The sequence below is a fragment of the Pan paniscus genome, chromosome 11 (genome assembly GCF_029289425.2).
Source record: "Pan paniscus chromosome 11, NHGRI_mPanPan1-v2.0_pri, whole genome shotgun sequence".
Lineage (NCBI taxonomy): Eukaryota > Metazoa > Chordata > Mammalia > Primates > Hominidae > Pan > Pan paniscus.
Window position 1 is genome coordinate 23,868,774 of NC_073260.2, and position 21,761 is coordinate 23,890,534.

Genomic DNA, 21,761 nt, shown 5'->3' on the forward strand with positions numbered 1-21,761 from the left:
AATATACCAGATGATTTCATACATTCCAAATGCCAGTTATGAGACAAGCACGAGATGCTGAGTGTGAGGGTTAGAACAAGGACAAACAATGGGAACACAAGAATAAATCAGATGATTTTCCTGTCTCCCACGTATCTCACAATCCAAGGTGGCAATGTAATTGTCATGTTTTCAGGAAATATTTTGATGTTTTTCCCAGGCTTAATCTCAGTCCATAGCCGTTCCTCAATTAATTTGTGTGAACTAAATATTTCAGCAAATGACTAAATTAAGATATAGCTATCAGTCAGAGTCCAAAGTGTTAAGTGAACCAAAATTTTAAATAGCAATTTTAAAACTCTTTTCCATTTACAAAGAATTTTTTCATCCTCTGCCTTATATAATTCCCAGAAAGCCCTATAAAGTAAGAGGTTTCTTTTTTTAATCAGACTCATTTATCACATAATGTAATTGAGAATCTAAAGTAGTTATATAATTTATTCATCACCCAGCCATGAATTGCAAACTGGAAACCCAGTCCTCTAATTTTAAATCCATTTTCGTTTTTATCAGTCTCTCTGTAGCAGTTAATAGTATGCATCCCCAAAAGGTAGTTTATAGAGAAATTGAGCCCTGCAATAGTCTCTCTAAGGAGATACAAAAGCAGAATAAAACAGAGAAACTCACAAATCAATGAGATCACCCATGTAAGGGTTGCTCAATCACCCCTGGTGCCCAATCAGATGGGCAGGTGATTTTGCTCCTCTGTAGCAGACTGATACATCTTGCAGAAGCTTAAATAACTTCTTGATGTAGACTGTTCATGGTTCCCATGGAGTCATTCACTTGTTCATTTGTGTACTCATTTATTCGGGATGTCTACCAGCACAGTGGAGCAGGCCAGGACTGAAAGAATGATCTCAGCCTGTCTGTGAAGCTAACCTTGGAATGAGATCTGGAAGGGATTTGCTGTCCTGTAACTGTGGGTCAGGAAGCCTAGGAGGCAGCATATCAGAGAGTCGTGGGTCGAGAAGACCATCCTAGGGGTAAGATGGTCCCTCCTGAGGCAAGTACCTGGGCTATCCATGTGTCTGTCTGCCTGTCCCAAGCCTTCTCCAGCTCAGGTTACTGTGCCTGACTTTTTCAGTTCAGGAAATGAGAAAATCAGCTCAGATTCCACCTTCCTTGAACTGAGGAGAGTCATTTCACATACCATGTAAATTCAATCAAATCTTTAAAAAGATCAACTGCTTTCCAATTCAGACATGTAAGTCCCAAAATGACATGTTAATTCTAAGGGAAATAGAGACTTTGAGTTCAGAGAACACAGCGTCAAATCTCAATACCAAATTTGCTATATGAACTTTAACAAATAATTTAAAGGCTCCAAGCTTTAGTTTTCTTAACTGAAAAATTGAGAAGATATTTACCACACAAGATAGTCTGGAGTATTACATGGAAAACCATGAAGAATAATAATAGCATATCCATTTGTTGTGTGCTAAGCCCTGACCTAATGATAATTTCTAGTGGAATCATCAAAGAAATAATTTAACTGAGAAACCTCAGAATTGAAGGATGATGGGAACCAGGTAAGTGGTAGAATTCAGAGTCCAGAGTCAAACCTGGGTGGATCTGACTCTACATTCCTGCCTTTCAGTTTGATATTATATTATCTCCATGTTGTATTCTTTTGCTATTTTGCTGTTCTTTTCCAGCTCCCTTTCTCTACCTTTTCTTTCTGCATCAGTTAAAACATCATTTGGCCCATTTATACCAGAAGACACTTGGGCTTCTCATCTGAATCCTGTGCAGCCCAACACCAACATGTCATGGTTCTGCTATTAGTGAATCACTTAACTCAAGTAACGTTACATATTTGGCACCAACTGTTAATTTTTATTTCTTTACAACTGACTCCAAATTAAAGGCTATCTGAGACTTTTGCCTGTGGATATCAGCAGCTGACCGGTATAACACTAAGAGCTATGGAGTGTGTAGGCAGGTAGACAGTCTCCCTGTAATGGAGAGGATGAACAAGTACTGGAACATGTGGCCACAGGAGGGGTCAGATGGTATCTAGAATGCTCACTGCAGTTTGCATGTGTGTAGCTGGTAGTAGTATTTTCCAACTGCTCTCATTCCTCTAGGCTTGGTCCACAAGTCAGCAAAGGTCTGAGCAGGCACCAATAACAGTCCACCCTTTGGTACACAAATAGAAAAGAATGGAAACCACTTCTCTATTCCTTTACCCATATTTGAAAGAGCAAGTGGAAACCAGCCCGTGAATGTGAACTCTTTAGGTACAGTTCCTCCAGCCAGAATGACTGTGATGACACTTGACATCTGTTATAACCCTTCTGCCAAATCCTGGGATCTACAGTCCCTGATGCTTTTTCAACACCTTGTATATAGAAAAGCTCATGTCTACCTTTCCCAGAATGTGAATCATCAGCCCTTGGTACATCCCTCCTTTTTACCTAAGAAACTGGTCTTAAATAATTTCATCATCTGTCTATGCATCCAGACTCACTTTCTCACTTAAAAAGTAAGAGATAGTGGAGAACAGATACAAATGCTTTAGGATAAGGGCCTGACAAGGACTGGATGTGGAGTCAAAGAGAGCCAGGCTGCCTGGGGTTGATAGTTTCTATCCCACAGGCCTCAGGATGTCCTGCCTTTTTTTTTTTTTTTTTTTTTGCCTGAAATGCTGTTTATTTCTTTCTCATTCACTAATTTTATTATTCTACTTTTGGCATATAAGGTGTTCAGGTAAAATAAGATTACAGTCCAATCATTGCTAGCTCAGTTTCTAACATGCTGAAGGTAAGTCCTTTATGCTGCTGTGCACGGGAAATTCTCGTGTTTTTCACAATGTGACATATGACGGTACTCACTGTCACGAGTTTTAAAATGCTATAATTCATAATGGTAGAACTGTGATTGATGGTTGTGTGGCCCAAGTACATTTAAAATGCTACTTTGTAGTAGAAAATGTGAAAGTGGTATCAAACTTTAGAGATAGAATTTTGAGCCTAGGAAAGCAATTTCAGTTTTAGAATCCTCAAGAGACTCTGTGGATAACATTCCCCTGTGTATAAATATACATCAATTTCTCTACAGTTGAAATATTTCATAACAATCACTATAAATAAATACAGGATTTAATTTTTAAAAAGTATATTATAGAAAGGATAAAACAGCCAATTACTATATAAAGCATTGAGACAGGTGTTTGTAACTGTGATCTAGTTTAAATTTCATCATGATCTGTGAAAAAGCTGTTTCCTCTACCAAGGTGGAAATAGGCTTGAAGAAAGTAAACTATTTGCTTGAAATAACAATGCTCTAGAACTAATCCTTATCTATCAGATCAGAAAACCTATGCTTCTGCCATTTAATAAGATCCAGTATTGGATGATGGCTTTTCTCAAGGCCCTCTGCTTTTTCAAGGCCCTTGAATTTATAGGTCCTTGTAGAGAACAATCGGGAGGCAGAAAGTTGGGCTGTTTTCCACATGAATACTGTCAGGTAGAGAAGTCACCAGCCAATTTGAAAACAGAAATGGGCTTATCTCAAGCAAGCCCATCCCTTGGGCAAAGTGCAGGGGCTTGATACAATGTATTCTGTGATGGTTTCCACCACCGTGATGGCTGGGTAAGTCCTATCTTGTCAAAAAGATAACTAGGCACCGTGAACACTAGATGTGACTGTCTCTGGAGCCTGAAATTAGTAACCACCCAGTGAACAGCACACCTCAGTGGCTGCTCCAAACAGAGATTCAGAGGCAAAAGAAGTGGGATGGGTCGTTCGAGAAGGAAGCCAGCATGCCCCACATGGTCCTGTTCTAGCTCTCCCACCCGCATTTCAGCCAGCGTACTCATGCATACAAATTCATCCTCAGCTAGCGGGTCTCTGAATGTTAGCCTTCTGAGGCACCACATGACGGGCTTGGCAGTTCTCTCTCCCTTGTTCTTGGTTGCTAGCACATTGAACCCTGTGCCTGGTGTCCAATTTGTTCTCCCTCCATAACCATGTGAGCTCTGGACTTTGGAAACAAGAGTATTAACTTTAAGTGGGTGTGTATTTATGTGTACGTGTGTTTTGTTGTTTTGTCTTCTCTAAAATTCACTATGTTGAGCAATTTATTGGACAATGCTAGTACCCTTGTTCAGAGCCAAATGGCTCCAAAGGATTTATATGTATATTAAACCTATATGGCCTATATTTTTAATTTGGGTTTTGAAATCCATTACTGTCTGGGCCCTGTATATAAGAGAAGAAGTGGAGGAAAAATAAAATCTGGTTACCTATTGATAGAGACCTTATTTCAGGTCAAACAGACAGGGTAAATACCAAAAGGCAATACTGCATGCTACGTTCTGCAGGTACAAGTGCAGTGTCAGAAGAGGCTCTTGTTCAAGACAAATGACTTTCTGCCTATCCGTGATACCAGAGGTGGGGCAAGTTTTGCTAGCAGTAGGAGCTCACTGTCTTACTACGGAAAAGAACAAGGTCAAGCTTTATAGGTGTAATAGTTGTAAGTGAAGAGGCAGAAGTATTGTGAAAAATCTCTCTGGAGACCTTACAGATCAGACATTTCAGCATCCCAATTTTACAAATACAACTAAGCATCTGCACCAAAAGACAAATAATCTAAAAAAGTCAAGCACCCATATATGAGAACATAATTAACCCCCTTCCCCCATTAACACATTCCGTCACTCAACACACTATGTTAGTTGACCAAGTACTGATCCATGTACTGATGGGATCCAATAGCAAGCAAGACTGATACAATTCTTGGACATGTGTCTTAGATTTTAGTAGGGAAAAAAGGCAAATAAAAGCAAACAAATGAATAATCACTATGAAGGACACAAAGAAAAACAGTGTGTTGAGAGAGAATACTGGGGATGAAGAAAATCTCCCTATGAAGGAGTATTTATTTTTATTTTTATTTTTTATTTTTGTAACAAGATCTCACTTTGTTGTCCAGGCTAAAGTGCAGTGGCATGATTGTGGCTTACTGCAGCCTTGACCTCCCAGTCTAAATTGATCCTCCTACCTCAGCCTCCCAAGTAGCTGGGAACATGAGTGCATGCCACCACACCCAGCTAATTTTTGTACTTTTTGTAGAGATGGGGTCTCACTGTCTTACCCAGGCTAGTCTCAAATTCCTGGGCTGAAGTGATCCACCCAACTCAGCCTCCCAAAGTGCTGGGATTACAGGTGTGAGCCACTGTGCCCGGCCCTATCAAAGAGGTTTAGTGAAATATTTCTCTAAGAGCTGAAGGACAAGAAAAAGCCACCCATGTGAATTTCAGAGCAATATACATGCCTGCAGAGTAAGGACTAGGTATAAAATCCTTGAGGAGAAAAGAATTTGCAAAATTCTAGGAACTGGGAAAAAAACAACTACAAAGATAAATAAATAAAATTAAAAAATTAAAAAAATTAAAAACCTGACTTGTGTGATAGCATCATGCTGCATAGGGAGACAGTGGGGGAAAGATAAGGTAGCAAAGGCAGAGGTAGGATCAAGCATGGCCTTGAAGGTCATGAAAAGAAGTTAGGATTTTATCCTAAGGGTAATGATAAGTTATTGAATTTTGAACTTATTTTGGGGGATAATTAGTACACTCACATGGGTCATGCTAACAAGTTTAAGGAAGTTTACAGTATAAATTCTTCCTGTTATCTCTATCCCATGTACACAGTTCCCACTCCCTCTCTGCCCTTCACAGGTAGTTACCGTTTCTTAGTTTCTTGGGCCTTGTTCCAGAAGGATTTTTACACACATATACAGGCATTCCTATGCGTGCTCCTAACTTACACACAAAATAGAATATTATATACACTGGTCTGACACTTGCTTGTGTTAGTTAATATATCTTGGAGCTTTTTCTCTATAAATGTAAACAGATCTTAATCCTTTTTGTGTAGCTACAGAATACTCCATTATATAGATATGCCTTAGTTTATTTAACTAATGAATGTGGTGTTGTCTTTAATCATTCACTATTACAAACAAAGTCAAAACTAATAACTAACTCCAGACAAACATCATTTTGCCATGTGCATGTGTACAGCAGTGGGATAGAATCCTACAGGAAAATTCTGTGAATCAAGAGGTATTTATGTATTTGTGAGCATCATGGAAAATTGCAAAATGGGGAGCTCCAAGAATTGATTTTTCCACTAAAGTATCTTAAGTGGGCAAAAACTGACAGCATTAGTGTTTTCATAATCCTTATATCTAATAAACAATTTATACAACCAAAGGGGTGCTTAATGAAGAAAGTGGTTTCTAAATTCTGAAAAGAAAGCATTATGATGCTTTTGCTTACTCACCATTTCCCTTTCACCAGCTAGGCGACAGCCATGGGAATGATGGTCCACATTCCTGGTGTGATTTGATGATGCCAAGGAGCAACAAAGACCTTGTTTTCAAAAGTTGTTCTTGTGCATTTTGACCAGTCTGGTGCTTCCATGAGGGACCATTGCAGACTACTGCCTTTATTTCATTTTCTCAGCGTGGGTGGCACACGTCAAAATCATTAAAGATGTTTATTACGAGGCCAGGCACGTTGGCTCATGCCTGTAATCCCAGCACTTTGGGAGGCCAAAGTGGGTGAATCACCTGTGGTCAGGAGTTTGAGACCAGCCTGGCCAAGATGGCGAAACCCCATATCTATAAATAAATAAACAAGCCGGGCATGGTGGTGGGAAACTGTAATTCCAGCTATTGCGGAGGCTGAGGCATGAGAATCACTTGAATCCGAGAGGTAGAGGTTGCAGTGAGCCAAGATTGCACCACTGCACTCCAGCCAGGGTGACAGAGTGAGACTCTGTCTCAAAAAAAGAAAAAAAATGACATATATTACATGGAGATGCCAAGGGCAAAGGATGGCAGATGGGGCAATCAGTAGACAGACCATACAGCCTAGAAAGGAGGTAACTGAGAAGGAAGAGTCTTGAGGGGGATAAGAGTTTGAAATGCTACCATGTATACTAAGAAATCCAAAGTGCAATGTACATGCCTAGGGCTGGAAAAGGCCTGAAAAGATCCTAGTCTGGACCTCTGGCTGATGTTTCAGCTCTGCATAAACAGGGAGTAAGGGCCGAGGCAGGGTTGTAGACACAATGGCAAAGAATTGAATGAATATTTCAGCCCAAAGCCAACCTGCATAGACCAAGAGAGTGGTTTTGTTGTTGTCTTTTTGGCTCCAGGAATTTAAGAAATTCTGTAAGATCACTAGCTAATGACTGAAATAATGGAACAGAGATTTTAATTACCACACATGACAGGAAATACAGACTTTATAAAACATAGTTTGGAGTAGTCATTAAACAAATGGATAACCAAGCCCTCACCAAGCGACAACAGCAAACATTAGGGAGGGAAAGATAATCTAGTTTTCAGAGTTACCACATTATAATATTCAAAATGTCTAGTTTTCAAGTACAACAAAAAAATATAACACATAGAAACAGAAAAGTAAGGCCTATTTTCTGGGAAAAATAATTAAAAATATATGGACAGAAACCCTAAAGCAGCCCCCAAAATGAACTGGGTTATATTACATATTTACCTATGTAGTTATATTTAATGGGGTTCTGATTTTATTTGTTTGATGTATTGCCTAGTGTCCTTTCATTTTCATCTGAAGGACTCTCTTTAGCATTTCTTGTAGGGAAGATCTACTAGCAACAACTTCCCTTAGCTTTTGTCAATCTGAAAATGTGTTAATTTCTCCTTTATTATTAAAAGGTAGTTTTTTGCTGGATATGTTTTCTTTTTCCTTTTAACACTGTAAATATGTCATCTCATTGCTTTCTGGCCTCCATGGTTTCAGCTGAGATACAATCTATTAATTGTAGTCGGTATCCCTTGTAAATGATGAGTTACTTCCTTCTTGCTGCTTTCAATATTCTCACATTGTCTTTCTCTTTTGATAGTTTATAATGTTTTTTGGTATGAATTTCTTTGTGTTTATACTCTTGGAGTTTGTTGAACTTCTTAGATGTATAGATTTATTTATCAAATTTGGGAAGTTTTGGGGCCATTTTAAAAATATATATATATATATTTATTCCTTTTTCTTTCCTCTCCTTCCAGCATTCCCATTATGTATATATTGGTCCACTTGATGGTGTCCCACAGGTCTCCACAAAATATTTAAAACATTCTCTCCTCTTTAATAATGCTTTTATATGAGGTGAATCTTTTCAGGGATTCACAAAATGGCTGAGATTTGTTTCTGTAACCAAGTACGCAGCAAGATTCCACACATGGAGATGAAGAAGTGACAGACAGTAGAATATTAATCTTCAGGCATTAGCAGAAACTGTGGCGAAAGCTTGGGGATTTCACAGGCTATGGAATTGTCAGAGAACTCATCTCAAGTCCTCTGGTACTCTGGAGAACAGAGTTATCTTTTCTGATACCTGAGTGACATCAGTATTGCAAGTGTCTGACACATGGTAGATGCTAAAAACATTTTTTTTTAATGTTGAGCAGATAAATCAGAACCAGAAAAAAAGTGACTCAGTAAAGTGGATAGAAGATGGGTTGACAAAGGAGAAGAGAATCTCAGCTCTGCTGAAGACTACCATTAAGATAGTTTATTAAAAATAACTGGAGTCCAAGCATAATTTCCACAGCCCCAGAATAAGTCTGGGTGTAAAGGGCTGAACTGCATGAGGTGATAACAGTCAGACAAATGCCCATTCATCGTCTGTTTTTCTTCTATGTATTCTGCCCCATCTTCCTTACCACAATCCTGTCTGTTTTTTCGTTGACAGCTTTATTCTCTTTGTCTGTATTCTCGATGTGCCAGAAGGATAGATACTCTCAGTGAGGACTCTTTCATTAGCAAGCATAAAGTGACTGAGGTTATTCTAGGCTAGGCCATGCGCTTAATACTGGGAATTCAGACATGATTGGGACATAGTCCATACCATACAGGAAACTAAATCTATAGTGGGGTGGTGGGGTGAGGGGGGTCTCATAAGTACACAAATATAATCTCATAAGTACACAATTATAATCCTACGTTGAAGGATTTTAAAAAGTAATGTATTAATTATTTAAATCTTTATTGAGCACCCACAGGGATCCAGAATCTGCCCTAGGATGAAAAAGTCACTGTAGAAAAACACAACTATAATCTCTGCATACATGGAGATTTCTTGCTTTGTGGTCATGGAGGGGTTGGGGAGGACCATACAAAAATCAAAGTGTGTTGAGGACTATGAAGGGATTTGATTTTGTGATATTCTGACTAGAGAGCAGCATTAGTCTGATGGAGAAAAAAAACTACTTAATGTAGCTCTTAATGTAGCTATATGAAGCCAAACTTCAAATGAAATCTTAGTAGAAGATTGATAAAGTCCTTGCATTTGTGTTTACAAGGAAATTCAATTCTATTATTTACTGTTTACAAAACAGCGTAAGTTCCTTTTCAAACAATATCAGCACCGTTATTTTCATTTGATTAGCACAGCTAACACAGTAGGGTAGTTTCATTGTGAAAGTTTAACTCTTAAATAATTTTTCTTTTCATTTATAATTATTATTTTAAACCTCACCTTTCTCAGCTGGAAATTAAAAACAGGTCAATGACTACCCACCTCACAGTATTGTTTATGAGTTCAAATGCATGAGATGAAACATACAAGAGAACACATAGAAGTGGTATATAATGGATTTCAATAAATTAGAGTTAAATCTAAATCATAAGCAGGGTCAACTATGTGTTAGAAACTATAACTGCTAGATCTTAGTCCCCAGAGATATCTAAACAGAAGTAGAATATGATTCCATATCAAAAATACTGCAGAAGAGATTTCTAAGTTGGGTTGAGCCACTAGATTATAAATTTCAAAGAAAGGATTCACCTAACTTTTCTCTTACATGATTTCCAGGACCCAGTTAGGTGACTGTTATACTGTAGAAGTAATGGAGTAATGGTTAATTTCTTGTGTCAGCTTTAGTTGTTTTTTGTTGTTGTTGCTGTTGTTTTGGTTTTGTTTTTTTTTGTTTTTTTTGTTTTTTGAGACGGAGTTTCTCTCTTGTTGCCCAGACTGGAGTGCAATGACGCAGTCTCGGCTCACTGTAACCTCTACCTCCCAGGTTCAAACTATTCTCTTGCCTCAACCTCCTGAGTAGCTGGGATTACAGGCACCTGCCACCACACCCAGCTAATTTTTGTATTTTTAGTAGAGACGGGGTTTCACCATGTTGGCCAGACTGGTCTCGAACCCCTGACCTCATCATCAGCCAGCCTTGGCTTCCCAAAGTGCTGGGATTACAGCCGTGAGCCACCGCCCCCCAGCCTCTTGTGTCAACTTTATTGGGCCATGGGTTGGTCAGACATTTGGTCAAATATTATTCTGGGTGTGTCTGTGAGAATCTTTCTGTTTGAAATTAACATTTGAATTGGTAGAATGTGTAAAGAAGATTGCCCTCCCTAATGTGGGTAGCCCTAATCCAATTAGTTGAAGACCTGATTAGAACAAAAAGACTAAGGGAATTTCTCTTACCTGACTGCCTTCAGCTAAGAGCTATTCAGTCTAACATTGGCTCATCTTTGTTCTCAAGCCTGCCAGCTTTCAGACTGGAATTTACAATATCAGCTCTAGTGGTTCTAGACCTTCAGAGTTGGATTGGGACTGCTAGACCATTAACCTTCTTGGGTTTCCAGCTTGCTGACTGATAATCTAGGGACTTCTCAGCCTTCATAATCACAGGAGCCAACACTTTATAATAAATCTTTTTAGATAGATTAGATATAGATATAGATATAGATTAGATACTATTGATTCTCTTTCTCTGAAAACCCTAGCAAATACAGTAAGCAATAAATTATTAGTAGAATGAATTAAAGTCTTCAATAATTTTTAATTTGATGTGATTGGCTTTCCTACCTCTTATTACTCTAAATTATTTTGTATTTTTCTTGAGCTAGCATTTTACTCTTTTCAAGACAAAATAAATGATTCAATTGTTCTGAAATCAACAGTTTTTGGTGTACGGATCTCCACTTCTTTTTTTTTAATGTTGTGCATAACTATCCTTTCACAGAACAAACAACATTATAAAATAACAGTTCTCTTCTAAAGAAAGTGAACAGAAATCATCTCAAATCAACCATCCTGAAATTCTTTCTCAGAGGACACCTAATTCCTAGAGGAAGCTAACTTTGGTATATATTCTGTTGTTCTTTTTATTATGTGCTTCCATGTGAGCTTGGCAAGTACTTTTAGATATTCTATGAGTACAACTTAATCAATATGTTAATTTTCCACGTCCTTCAGAAGCTAGTCCTACCTTGAATGAGACATACATACCCTGTACTTCAAAACAGTGTGTTGAGAGGTAAAGGGTGTCCTGGTGCACTTCCCTGAGAGTAGATCTTTAGCATAAAAAATGTGGTGTATATGCACTTATTCATGTAAGTGGAATACTATTCAGCCTTAAAGAAGAATGAAACCTGTGATTTGTGACAACATGGATGAGCTTGGAAAACATTATGGTAAATGAAATAAGCCAGGCACAAAAAGATAAATACTACATGATTGCACTCATGTGGAATCTAAAAAAAAAAAAAAAATGATCTCATAGAAGAAGAGAGTAGAATGGTGGTTACCAGGGGCTGGACTAGTTGGCGGGGAGATGTTGGTCAAAGGATACAAAATTTCAGTTAGACAAGAGGAATAGATTCAAGGCATCCTTTGTATAACATGATGACTATAGTTATTAATAGATTGTATTCTTGAAAAATCCTAAGAGAGTAGATCTAAAGTATTCTCACCATAAAAATGATAACTTTAATGCGCGTCCCTGTGAAGAAACCACCAAACAGGCTTTGTGTGAGCAATAAAGCTGTTTATTTCACCTGGGTGCAGGTGGGCTGAGTCCGAAATGAGAGTCAGTGAAGGGAGATAAGGGTGGGGCCGTTTTATAGGATTTGAGTAGGTAAATTACAGTCAAAGGGCGTTTGTTCTCTGGCGGGCAGGAGTGGGGGGTCGCAAGGTGCTCAGTGGGGGTGCTTTTTGAGCCAGGATGAGCCAGGAAAAGGACTTTCACAAGGCAATGTCATCACTTAAGGCAAGGACCGGCCATTTACACTTCTTTTGTGGTGGAATGTCATCAGTTAAGGTAGGGCAGGGCATATTCACTTCTTTTGTGATTCTTCAGTTACTTCAGGCCATCTGGGTGTATACGTGCAAGTCACAGGGGATGCGATGGCTTGGCTTGGGCTCAGAGGCCTGACATTCCTGCCTTCTTATATTAGTAAGAAAAATAAAACAAAATAGTGTTGAAGTGTTGGGGCGGCGAAAATTTTTGGGGGGTGGTATGGAGAGAGAATGGGCGATGTTTCTCAGGGCTGCTTCAAGCGGGATTAGGGGTGGCGTGGGAACCTAGAGTGGGAGAGATTAAGCTGAAGGGAGGTCTTGTGGTAAGGGGTGATATTGTGGGGATGTTAGAAGAAACATTTGTCGTATAGAATGATTGGTGATGGCCTGGATACGGTTTTGTATGAATTGAAAAACTAAATGGAATAAGAGAAGGAGAAAAACAGGTATAAAAGGTAGATATCAGCTGTGATGGCTTGGAGAAACAGTGTAAACCGGCAGTGTAAACAAGAGCAGGGCATGTATGAGTAGTTGAGAATGGTGAATAGGAGTATGACTAGACAAAAGATAGTAGGGATGACAAGTTTTTTGGGGGCACAGTCTAAGTTGGTCTGGTGTCAAATGAGACTGGGGCCTAATAAAAAGGAGCATCTATACAGGAGCTTAAATGGGCTGTACCTTGTAGCATTCTGAGGACAGGCCTGAATTCTGAGAAGCGAAAGTGGTAAAAGTATTGTCCAGTCCTTTTTAAGTTGGTGGCTGAGCTTGGTGACGTGTGTTTTTAATAGACTATTAGTCTGTCACTGAATATTAAGAGCCTGAAAAAATGCTTGGCTGATTTGACTAATAAAGGCTGGTCTGTTATCAGACTGTATAGAGGTGGGAAGGCTAAACTGAGGAATTATGTCTGACAGAAGGGAAGAAATGACTGCGGTGGCCTTCTCAGACCCTGTAGGAAAGGCCTCTACCTATCTAGTGAAAGTGTCTACTTAGACTAAGAGGTATTTTAGTTTTTGTGACTCAGGGATTTTGAGTAAAGCTAATTTGCCAGTCCTGGGTGGGGGCAAATCTTCAAGCTTGATGTGTAGGGAAGGGAGGGGGCCTGAATAATCCCTGAGGAGTAGTAGAATAGCAGATGGAACACTGAGAAGTTATTTCCTTGAGGATAGATTTCCGTGATGGAAAGGAAATGAGAGGTTCTAAGAGGCAGGCTAGTGGCTTGTGCTGTAGCATAGCCTGCCTTTGCTGGTGTGTGGCGATTAGGCCTGGTGGAACCGCCATCAATAAATCAAGCGTGATCAGGCTGAGGAACAGGAAAGAAGGAAATATGGGGAAATGGGGTGAATGTCAGGTGGATCAGAGAGATACAGTCATGGGGGTCAGGTGTGGTATCAGGAATAATGTGGGAGGCCGGATTGAAGTCCGTGCCAGGAACAATGGTAATTGTGGGAGACTTAACAAAGAGTGAGTACAGCTGAAGGAGCCGGGAGCAGAAAGTATATGCATCAGGTATAAGGAAGAAAATAGATTTTGGAAGTTATGTGAAATGTAGAGAGTGAGTTGAGCATAGTTTGTGATTTTTAGGGCCTCTAAAATATTATGGCAGCAGCAGCCGCTGCACGGAGACATGATGGCTAGGCTAAAACAGTAAGGTCAAGTTGTTTGCACAGAAAGGCTACAGGGTGTGGTGCTGGCTCTTGTGTAAGAATTCTGACCATGCTAACCATGCCTAGGAAGGAAAGGAGTTGTTTTATAAGGGATTGAGGTTTGGGAGATTAATCAGACACAATCAGCAGGGAGAGCACGTGTGTTTTTATGAGAATTATGCTGAGATAGGTAACAGATGAGGAAGAAATTTGGGCTTGATTGAAGTAATGGGGGCTGTCTGTGAAGCTTTGCGGCAGTACAGCCCAGGTAATTTGCTGAGCCTGATGGGTGTCAGGGTCAGTCCAAGTGAAAGCGAAGAGAGGCTGGGATTAAGGGTGCAAAGGAATAGTAAAGAAAGCATGTTTGAGATCCAGAACAGAATAATGGGTTGTGGAGGGAGGTATTGAGGATAGGAGAGTATATGGATTTGGCACCATGGGGTGGATAGGCAAAACAATTTGGTTGATAAGGCATAGATCCTGAACTAAATTGTAAGGCTTGTCTGGTTTTAGGACAGGTAAAATGGGGGAAATGTAAGGAGAGTTTATAGGCTTTAAAAGGCCATGCTGTAGCAGGCGAGTGATAACAGGCTTTAATCATTTCAAAGCATGCTGTGGGATGGGATATTGGCATTGAGCGGGGTAAAGGTGATTAGGTTTTAATGAGATGGTAAGGGGTGCATGATCAGACGCCAAGGAGGGAGTAGAGGTATCTTATACTTGTGGGTTAAGGTGGGGGGATACAAGAGGAGGACACAAAGGAGGCTTTGGGTTGCGGAGAAGGGCAGCAATGAGATGCAACTGTAGTCCAGGAATAGTCAGGGAAGCAGATAATTTTGTTAAAGTGTCTCGGCCTAATAAGGGAACTGGGCAGGTGGGGATAATTAAAAAGGAGTGCTTAAAAGAGTATTGTCTAGGTTGGCACCAGAGTTGGGGAGTTTAAGAGGTTTAGAAGCCTGGCTGTCAATACCCACAACAGTTATGGAGGCAAGGGAAACAGGCCCTTGAAAAGAAGGTGATGTGGAGTGGGTAGCCTCCATATTGATTAAGAAGGGGACGGACTTACTTTCCACTGTGAGAGTTACCTAAAGCTCGGCGTCTGTGATGGTCTACAGGGCTTCCGAGGCGATCCAGCAGCGTCAGTCTTCAGCCGCTAAGCCGAGAAGGAGTCAGAGAGCCTTGGGCCAGAGTTCCAGGGGCTCTGGGAGTGGCTGTCAGGTGAGTTGAACAGTCCGATTTCCAGTGGGGTCCTGCACAGATGGGACATGGCTTAGGAGGAATCCTGGGCTGCAGGCATTCCTTGGCCTGGTGGTCAGATTTCTGGCACTTGTAGCAAGCTCCTGGGGAAGGAGGTTCTGGAGGAACGCCTGGCCGCTGCGGTTCAGGTGCTTGGAAGTTCTTGTGTGCTGGAGATGTGGCTGGGGTTTGTCTCACAGTGGAGGCAAGGAATTGCAACTTTTTTCTATTATTGTACACCTTGAAGGCGAGGTTAATTAAATCCTGTTGTGGGGTTTGAGGGCTGGAATTTAATTTTTGGAGTTTTATTTAATGTCGGGAGCAGATTGGGTAATAAAATGTATTTTGAGAATAAGATGGCCTTTCGACCTTTTAGGGTCTAGGGATGTAAAGCGTCTCGGGGTTGCTGCCGAACGAGCCATGAACTGGGCTGTGTTTTTATATTTCATGAAAAAGCCTAAACGCTATCTGATTTGGGATAAAGAAAAAGGAGCATTAACCTTGACTATGCCTTTGGCTCTAGCCACCTTTTTAAGAGTAAATTGCTGGGCAGGTGGGGGAGGGCTAGTCACCGAACGAAACTGTAAGCCAGACCAGGTGTGAGGAGGGGAGGTGATAAAAAGATTACAGGGTGGAGGAACGGAGGCTGAGGAAGAATTGGGACCTAGCTTGGGCTGGCGAGGAGGGGAGAGGTCAGATGGGTGTGTAGAAAAGGAAGATTAGAAAGACTCAGCGACGCTTGGGGTTGGGACTGAGGGGACAGGCGGGAGGGAAAGAAGGAAGATTTGGGATGAGTTGCACTGGGCACAGAGACTAGGAAGGGACTGATGTATAAAAGAATGCCTGGACGTCAGGCACCTCAGACCATTTCCCTATTTTACGACAAGAATTATTTAGATCTTGTAGGATGGAAAAATTGAAAGTGCCGTTTTCCGGTTATTTAGAATTACTGTCGAGTTTGTATTGGGGTCAAGCGGCATTGCAGAAGAAAATAAGGCATTTAGGTTTTAGGTCAGGTGTGAGTTGAAGAGGTTTTAAGTTTTTGAGAACACAGGCTAAGGGAGAAGAAGGAGGAATGGAAGGTGGAAGCTTACCCATAGTGAAGTAGGCAAGCCTAGAGAAAAGAGTAGAGACACGGAGAAGGGGTGGGGGGTTCTTGCCCTCCAGAAAAGCAGAGAAGGGGTTGGGGCACGGAAATAAGGGATTGGGGCACAGAGATAAGAGGTCAGGGTGCGGAAATAAGGGATTGGGGCACAGAGATAAGAGGTTGGGGTGCAGAAATAAGCAATTGGGGGGTTCTTGCCCCCTAGGAAAGCGGGACTTGCCACTAAGGGTGAAGGAGAAGGGGTTGAGGGGTACTTACCCCTGCCCCAGGAAAGCAGGACTTGCCGCTAAAGGTGAAGGAGAAGGGGTTGAGGGGTACTTGCCCCTCTCCCAGAAAAGCAGAGAAGGGGTAGAGACAAGGAGAGAAAGGGTTGGGGTACTTGCCCTGTCCCCGGAAAAGCAGAGAAGGGGTAGAGACAAGGAGAGAAGGGGTTGGGGTACTTGCCCTGTCCCCGGAAGAGCAGAGAAGGGGTAGAGACAAGGACAGAAGGGGTTGGGGTACTTGCCCCTTCCCTAGAAAAGCGGGACTTGCTGCTAAGGGTGAAGGACCAAGGCAGGCGTCCCTGCGTGGTCTGACACCCTTGAAACGTGGGTGTATAATCAGAGAGGCTTCCCTGCAATGATTAAACACCAACAGAAGGCTGCCTTCCCAGTCCGTGACCGGCGCCGGAGTTTTGGGTCCACAGATAAAATGTGTCTCCTTTGTCTCTACCAGAAAATGAAAGGAATTGAAATTAAGAGAAGGGAGAGATTGAAGTGTAGCGCCAAGATTGAAAGGAGAAAGAGGTTGAAGGATAGTGAGGGAAGTTGGAGAAGAGAGTAAAAAGAGGCCACTTACCGGATTTGAAATTGGTGAGATGTTTCTTGGGCTGGTCGGTCTGAGGACCTGAGGTCGTAGGTGGATCTTTCTCACGGAGCAAAGAGCAGGAGGACGGGGGATTGATCTCCTAAGGGAGGTCCCCCGATCCGAGTCACGGCACCAAATTTCACGCACATCCCTGTGAAGAGACCACCAAACAGGCTTTGTGTGAGCAATGAAGCTGTTTATTTCACCTGGGTGCAGGTGGGATGAGTCCGAAATGAGAGTCAGTGAAGGGAGATAAGGGTGGGGCCGTTTTATAGGATTTGGGTAGGTAAAGGAAAATTACAGCCAAAGGGGGTTTGTTCTCTGGCAGGCAGGAGTGGGGGTTCGCAAGATGCTCAGTGGGGGTGCTTTTTGAGCCAGGATGAGCCAGGAAAAGGACTTTCACAAGGTAATGTCATCACTTAAGGCAAGGACCGGCCATTTACACTTCTTTTGTGGTGGAATGTCATCAGTTAAGGTAGGGCAGGGCATATTCACTTCTTTTGTGATTCTTCAGTTACTTCGGGCCATCTGGGCATATACGTGCAAGTCACAGGGGATGCGATGGCTTGGCTTGGGCTCAGAGGCCTGACAATAACTATGTGAGGTAATGCATGTGTTAGCCAGATTTATCCATTCTACAATGTATATATACTTTAATACATCATGTTGTACACAGTAAATTTGTATAATTTTGTGCAAATGTAGAATAAAGTAAAATTAAAAACATCAAAAGTATAAAATAATCTTTAGTCATCAACTATTCAGTATACTGATGACTTCTTATATATTTGCTTACCATGAAAGAATATTAAGAGGTGGTTTTTGTGCAAAAAGTAGAAGCATTTCCTCTTGTAAAACTTTACATGACGTTTCTTAAGTGTCGCATTGGAATAGTAGAGCTATCCCAGAATTTCAGGTGGCCTTATGGAAGCACTTGCTGGAGGCTTTATTTTTTTTTTTTTCCTACTTTTACTGCCTCTACAGAAACAATGCTGTGTGTATGCATAAGCACTGGGGATATTTTTCCAGGATCTCTCTGTGGGGTTCAATATTGCTTCAAAATCTTTGTTTGCATTGAGAGTGTAGTTAGATAACTGAAACCAGAACTTGAAATGGCTACTTGCTGTTTTAAGAGGCCAGATAACCTAGAGATGGGAGGTTTGGGTTCTTGCCCTGGTTCCACAACTCTTCTGAGCTACTGTGTCCCCACCTCTTTACTACGGGCATAAAACTACCCATCTCCCAAAATTGTGAAAATTAGCTCATTAATAATCATATGAGATCTTCAATAAAGCTGAAGTAAAAATCAAAGCTATTTATTCAGATGTTTAAGAATTTCAAATTAAGGACTCACACTTAGCTTGTGGTTTTTACTCAGAATTAATGGGATTTAATCAAATCAGTCTGCATATTATTTTCCATCTCTTCCATACCCTACAAATAAATGAGTCTCATCTTTACCTTTGAACATGCTATTTCTTCTATCAGGTATACTATCCCTAGATCTGTTCCTCTACATAAGTCCCAATCATGATTTCAATCCAGTTTAAATCCAGTAACAACCTGGGAAAAACCAAGAGTGGGGAAGGGAAGTGATTTGCCCAAGTCTGTACAGTGATTTAGTTACATGTGTTGTTTCATGTATTACCATTGGGTTTTCTGAATTCACTGTCTCTATAGAAAATTTTGAAAAGTAGAATTCCAATGGCAATAAAACATTTTGGACATTTATGAGTTTTGCATGCTATTGAGCCTCTTAGATAAAACTTACTCTGTAAAATTGTATTATTCTTATTTCTGAAAAAGTCAGTTAAATACTGACATTTCTCAAAACACTACTTTTTAACATGAAGTGGCATTAAAGGTGATTATTATAAACAAATTTCTATTTACTTTTGAAGAAGATTTTGTTACAGACACCCAGCATTATAATTTGCAATTGACATTTAAGCATAATATTGGTCATCCAGCCTCAAGATGAAAGCATGTCTCCAAATAACAGCTAAATTACAAACTGCATTTTGTAGCAGTGCTATAAAGGATGCTTACCAGGGATTGTTTCTGTGCAGATCTCAGTTAGGGTCAGTATGAGTATAGTGACAACACTTTCTAAGACAGCACTCCCTATAACAGGATAGCAACTGTAGAGCTAGCTCTTTAAGCTGATCAATGCATAGGCAAGGTGACTTAAAGTCATTCATAGGTTACCTTTTGTTCTGATGTCTGGGGGCAAGGTTCCTGGTGCAGAAAAAGGAAGCCAATCACCTCTCCAATTTCTTTGACCACCACAGAGACTACATTAAATTGATTTTGTTCTGAAAGGAGCCAAAGTCTACAGCTCACTTCATACTGAAGTCTGGAGAGAGGATGTTATCTGGCTAAGGCTTCAATGTTTGATAAAGTGACAAAAATAATGGCTAAAATCTGTATTTTTAAAAATCCATCTCTGGACTGGAGATATGAAATGTATTCTGTCTTTTCCTAAAATGTGATATGAATTATAATTGTTCCAAAGTCTTCAGAAGTTCCCCATTGTCTCATCATTACATTCCTGCTGCCTGAAAGAATAATAAACTATCCAAAGTTATTATTGAGTTACAACCACAACTCTTTACCTTCAAATCACAAGTTCCCAAATGGTTTCTAACTATGGCCAAGCCTCCGTGCCTTTGATTTTACTCTTCTCTTGACCTGGATAATGCTACCTGTCAAAATCCTTTAAAGATCAACTCAGACTCATGTCTACTTTCCTTTTTTTTTTTTTTTTTTTTTTTTTTTGAGACAGAGTGTCACTCTTGTCACCCAGGCTGGAATGCAGTGGTGTGATCTTGGCTCACTGCAGCCTCCACCTCCCAGTTCAAGCAATTCTGCTGCTTCAGCTTCCTGAGTAGCCACACCCGGCCAATTTTTGTACTTTTAGTAGAGACGGGGTTTTGCCATGTTGGCCAGGCTGGTCTCGAACTCCTGGCCTCAGGTGATCCGCCTGCCTCAGCCTCCCAAAGTGCTGGGATTACAGGTGTGAGCCACTGTACTTGGCCATGTCTACTATCTTGTAGCTCATTTATTTGGTTGAGTTATTATCCTTAGTGATTGGTTTATATTTTACTTCAGCCAGTTAATCACATATTTTTTTTCTCCTTGTAAATTTTCATCACTGAGAATCTGAGAACTGTGTTTTGTTTTTCTTGATAGCATCTACAATATCAATAAATGTTCTATAAATGTGTGCTGGATTTGAATCTTCCATTGACCAAAGTCTTAAAAAAGGTAGTATAAAAGGAAGACTGGAGCCCGGATCTTCTGAGTCCCAGTTTCAGTTCTCTTTTTATTCCAGGTTGAAAGTTGACTTTGATTTCCATTTTGGTCTTGTGTGAAGACACCTCTCCTGTCCCTGGCTTCACACTGGATGCTCAAAGCCAGCAGGGCACACTTTGACATATGCTAATGGATGAAATCTTCCTCACTTATCCTGCAACCTTGGAAAAATCTCACATCCGGCAATCCCAAATGCAAACCCTAAGCCTTTCATCTGGGAGTCCATCTGGTATTGTAAAATCCATAAATGTCTTTGTCAGTCCCAAGTTCTGCTGTGCTAAACATAGTTTTCACACCAAGTTGCCTCTTGAATCCCACCCACCGAGTTCTCAGAAAAGTCATGTAACAATAATTGTTTTATCCAGCACTGTTAACATCTGTGATTTAATTGTGCCCAGCTGTTAAGAAAATGCAGAGAAAGACAAAGGAAAGAAGACACAAAGCCCTGCCCCCAGACCCCATCCCTATGACTCAAATGTTTTAGCACCAAGAACTCAAGAACTAGTTTAATCATTCTCTTCAAAGGTGTAGTGGGGAATTGATGTTAATCACTTGCAATTTGAAATTAAAATTTCCTGAGTTTCTAATGGGAATGCTATTTGAGTTGCCTAACAGAAATGGGAGACAGTCATAGATCCTTTGTTTCGACTTCCTAGATTGGTGGCTGAGTAGAGACAGATTTGAAAAGATTTGTTTGGGGCCCTTAGAATGTTTAATCTATACTGGGACCTGTTGGCAAACTAGGAGAAAACTTTTCCTGCATCTAATACATGGCTCCCCAAAAAGACTTCCTGAGACAGCTACTTCTACAGAATGTTAATAGGTATTTTGAAGAGAAAGGTAATGCTAAATCATTTAAGAAACACTAGGTAAAGCTAAATCTATCCCTCTGGGCTGCAACTTTCTAAATGAAGAGGGCCTTTATGATAATAATATATTTGTACTTGCCCAAGGAGGATAGAGCCTGTGGCTTATTTGACCATTAAGCACTTTTTCCACTGAAGCTCTGGTAGGACTAATGGTAACTGGGACGCTTTAAATGAGCAAACAACACCAAAAATAAAATAAACAAATGTAAAACAATGCAAAAAACTCTAATCTAGTACTACTGTTCTCTTCTTCTTACATCAACCTGTGGAGTCACCTCTTGCTTTTACATCCTCTTCTCTGTTTTACTTCCATTTAGTCTATCCGTTAATTTATAAGCAACTATATACCAATTTCTTCCTTTCCAAAAAAATCCATTTTTAATATTGTCTCCATGTTATTCTGAGATAGAAAAAGCAATGGCCTTGAATTCAAACAAATATGAATTCAAATTTTTGTCCTGGGGTTTACCGACTCTGTGATCTGGGGCAAATCTCTTTACTTTTAGTTGTTTATGCCTTACTTCTTCTGTAAAGGGAATAAGAAAACAGCCCTCAAGATCCTTGCAAAACTGAAAAAATAAATATATGAAGCATTTATGATAATATGTGACTCACATCAGA

At 40.4% G+C, this 21,761-nt stretch overlaps 1 long non-coding RNA gene across 1 annotated transcript; it reads right to left on the reverse strand.

Annotated features, from left to right (window-relative positions):
- Nucleotides 1-9,998: 9,998 nt before the first annotated feature.
- On the reverse strand, nt 9,999-17,658 carry LOC129398741 (uncharacterized). Its single transcript, XR_008626658.1, has 2 exons — nt 16,948-17,658; nt 9,999-15,019 (listed from the first exon to the last, which is right to left on the reverse strand). It is a non-coding gene; the product is annotated as an uncharacterized LOC129398741 (long non-coding RNA).
- Between the last annotated feature and the right edge of the window lie 4,103 nt (nt 17,659-21,761).